We start from the raw sequence: 4,128 nt of genomic DNA, 5'->3' as shown, positions 1-4,128 counted from the left end.
TCCCTCCCTGTTATTTGACCTGAGACCAAACAATGGGGAAGGTAATGAAGATAATGGAGACCTCCTTCAAAATGTCTTGTGCAAGTGCTGCCACACTCAGTGCCCCTGACCCTGCAGCAGGCCACCACTGACCCAAGCCTCCACCAGAGACTCCTGGACACTCACAGGACAGTCTGGATCAGTGCCTTGTGGGGTCACTGCTCCTTTCTCCTGGGTCCTGGTGCACACAGGCTTTTGTTTGTGCCATCAAGAGTCTGTTTCCCTGGTCTTTGTAAGTTCCTGTGGCTCTATGGTGGGATTAATGGTGACCTCTTCCAAAAGGGCTTATGCCACACCCAGGTCCGGGGCACCCAGAGCCCTTTCCCCTGAGACAGGCCACTGCTGACCTGTACCTCCACAGGAGACACTCAAACACTCAAAGGTAGGTCTGGCTCAGTCTCTGTGGGGTCTCCTGGTGTGTACAAGCTTTTCTTTGAGCCTCTGAGCATCTCTGGCAGGTATGGGGTTTGATTCTAAACATGATTTTGCTTCTCCTACCATATTTCTGGGGCTTCTCCTTTGCCCTTGGACATAGGGTATCTTTTTTTTCGGTGGGATACAACATTCTCCTGTCAGTGGTTGTTTGGCAGCAAGTTGTAATTTGGAGTTCTCACAGGAGATGAGTGCACATCCTTCTACTCCACCATCTTGTGAAATATTTTCTCAGCCTTCGGGTAAGATCAAGTGTAGTATCTGTTCTTATCAGTTTAATTAGGTGGAAAGCTGTCTATAAAATATCTTGATTGTTGAATAGAATTCCATGGGTCTGATTGATTTTCACAGGAGATCAATTTAAATATAAGCATGCTTTCTCAAAAGTGTCATTTACTGACATCTAAATTCACCCAATTCAATAATTTTATTTAAAAATGAATCATATTGCATGTCTTTAAAGCTTATTTCATGGCAATGGTTTTACCAAAATCAAAAAGACTAAAATGTGATTAGTTTGGTTATTTTTCTGTGATGTGGCTTTTATTCTGTCTGTTCTCTGATGGATGAGGACAAGAGGCTTATGGACGCATATTAATGGGAGGGACGGCTTGTGGGGAAAACTGGGTCTTGTTTTGACGGGTAAGGCCATGCTCAGTAAATCTTTAATCCAATGTTCTATTGATTAGTGTGGCTGTGTTTCCTCCCTGTAGTTTCAGTTCAGTTCAGTCGCTCAGTCGTGTCCGACTCTTTGCGACCCCATGAATCGCAGCACGCCAGGCCTCCCTGTCCATCACCAACTCCCAGAGTTCACTCAGACTCACGTCCATTGAGTCAGTGATACCATCCAGCCATCTCATCCTCTTCCTGTGTCCCCTTCTCTTCCTGCCCCCAATCCCTCCCAGCATTAGAGTCTTTTCCAATGAGTCAACTCTTTGCATGAGGTGGCCAAAGTACTGGAGTTTCAGCTTTAGCATCATTCCTTCCAAAGAAATCCCAGGGCTGATCTCCTCAGAATAGACTGGTTGGATCACCTTGCAGTCCAAGGGACCCTCAAGTCTTCTCCAACACCACAGTAGTTTAGCTGAGGCCAAAAGATGTTAGGGGTCATGGCAACCTCCTCCAAAAGGATGTATGCCAGGGAGCTGCACCTTCCAGGACTGCTCCTGTCAGTTTCCCTGATCCTACGGCAGGTCACCATAGACCCACACCTCCATTGGAGACTCCCAAACACTCATAGGCATGTCTGCCTCCGTCTCTTATGGGGTGACTGCTCCTTTCCCCTGTGTCTCGGTGCCCTCCAAGAGTCTCTGTTCCCCCAGTCCTGTGGAAGTTCTGTAATCAAACCCTGCTGACCTTCAAAGTCAGATTCCCTGGGGATTCTCAGTCCCTTTGCCAGATCTCCAGGGGACTGGGAAGTCTGTTGTGGAGCCTAGAACTTTTGCAACAGTGTGAGAACTTCTATGGTATAATGGTTCTCCAGTTTGTGTATTGCCCACTCAGCATCTCTATAGTGGGGATAATGGTGAACTCCTCCATGAGGACTTAAGCCACACACCATGCCTCTCAGGACTGCTGCTGCCAGAGCTTCCGTCCCTAAGGCAAAATGGTGACCTATAAACTCTGCAGGAGACCCTCAAACAGTGAAAGGCCCAGGGACCCATAAATATTCCTGGCATTTAATTCGTCCCCAGGAAACATGTATGGAACAAATACATGAACGATGATATTTTTCTATTGTGGTTTACTTTTTCTTTTTTAAGGAAATTATATTAGATGACAACTTTTCTGCTTTAATAGTCTTCTTTTTAAAATGTTGTTAAATTTATAACAATGCACCAAAGATTGCTTCAGTGCTTTTTAAAATCCAAATGTCTAGAAATTATTATCTTAGAGGGCAATTTTTGAATGTGATCACAAAAATTCTTAAGAATTTTTAATTTCACTCCCATCTCGCCCAAACTTTACTCTCTTCTGTAATGAAAAAAACTACCTTAATGGCTGAGTATAGGATTCACTCTGATGCAAAATTCTGACCCAGGAAAACGAAAGGAACTAATCAAGTCAAAGCCATGGCTTTGACTTCTAATCACATGGCTGGTTCTCTTAACATCAGCCCCCATCTTTAGACTGTTTTATCCAAAAGTCACCTGATTAACATTCAGTTCAGTTCAGTCACTTAGTCGTGTCCGACTCTTTGCGACCCCATGAACCGCAGCACGCCAGGCCTCTCTCTTTCACCAGCTCCCGGAGTCCACCCAAACCCATGTCTGTTGAGTTGGTGATGCCATCCAACCATCTCATCCTCTATTGTCCCCTTCTCCTCCTGCCCGCAATCTTTCCCAGCATCAGGGTCTTTTCCAATGAGTCAGCTCTTCACATGAGATGGCCAAAGTATTGGAATTTCAGCTTCAATATCAGTCCTTCCAATGAACACCCAGGACTCATCTCCTTTAGAATGAACAGATTGGATCTCCTTGCAGTCCAAGGGACTCTCAAGGGTCTTCTCCAACACCACAGTTAAAAGGCATCAATTCTTTAGTACTCAGTTTTCTTTATAGTCCAATTCTCACAACCATACATGACTACTGGAAAAACCATAGCCTTGACTAGATGGATCTTTGTTGACAAAGTAATGTCTCTGCTTTTTAATATGCTGTCTAGGTTGGTCATAACTTTCCTTCCAAGGAGCAAGCGTCTTTTAATTTCATGGCTGCAATCACCATCTGCAGTGATTTTGGAGCCCCCAAAAATAAAGTCTGACATTGTTTCCACTGTTTCCCCATCTATTTCCCATGAAGTGATGGGACCGAATGCCACGATCTTAGTTTTCTGAATGGTGAGCTTTAAGCCAACTTCTTCACTCTCTTCTTCCACTTTCATCAAGGGGCTCTTTAGTTTTTCTCCACTTTCTGCCATAAGGGTGGTGTCATCTGCATATCTGAGGTTATTGATATTTCTCCCTGTGATCTTGATTCCAGCTTGTGCTTCCTCCAGCCCAGTGTTTCTCATGATGTACTCTGCATAGAAGTTAAATAAGCAGGGTGACAATATACAGCCTTGACGTACTCCTTTTCCTATTAGGAACCAGTCTGTTGTTCCATGTCCAGTTCTAACTGTTGTTTCCTGACCTGCATACAGATTTCTCAACAGGCAGTTCAGGTGGTCTGGTATTCCCATTTCTTTCTGAATTTTCTACAGTTTGTTGTGATTCACACAGTCAAAGGCTTTGGCATAGTCAATAAAGCAGAAATAGATGTTTTCTTGGAACTCTCTTGCTTTTTCCATGATCCAGCAGATGTTGGCAATTTGATCTCTGGTTCCTCTGCCCTTTCTGAAACCAGCATGAACATCTGGAAGTTCACGGTTCACATATTGCTGAAGTGTGGCTTGGAGAATTTTAAGCATTACTTTACTAGCATGTGAGATGAGTGATTAACATAAGACAACTTAATATGTCTTTCACACTTAGAAAACTGCAAGACTGTAGGAGCTCTTTTCCAGGAACAGGGCTGGAGACTAAATATCTATTTCTTATGATAAATTACAATATCATAGCACCCCTGTCTTCTCCTCAAATATTTTACAATAACACTGTTATGAAAAGTTTTTCAAGAATGTCAGTTACATGGTTAGTTGTGCTGATCAGGGCACCCT

General features: G+C 43.8%; 1 pseudogene; it reads left to right on the top strand.

Moving 5' to 3' along the window:
• The first annotated feature begins 694 nt into the window (after window positions 1-694).
• On the top strand, window positions 695-850 carry LOC138991310 (U2 spliceosomal RNA; annotated as a pseudogene).
• The last annotated feature ends 3,278 nt before the right edge of the window (window positions 851-4,128 follow it).

This window comes from Bos mutus, chromosome 16 (genome assembly GCF_027580195.1).
Source record: "Bos mutus isolate GX-2022 chromosome 16, NWIPB_WYAK_1.1, whole genome shotgun sequence".
In the NCBI taxonomy this organism is placed as follows: Eukaryota; Metazoa; Chordata; class Mammalia; order Artiodactyla; family Bovidae; genus Bos; species Bos mutus.
Note: the sequence above shows the minus strand (reverse complement) of the source record. Positions and strands in the feature narration are given on the sequence as shown.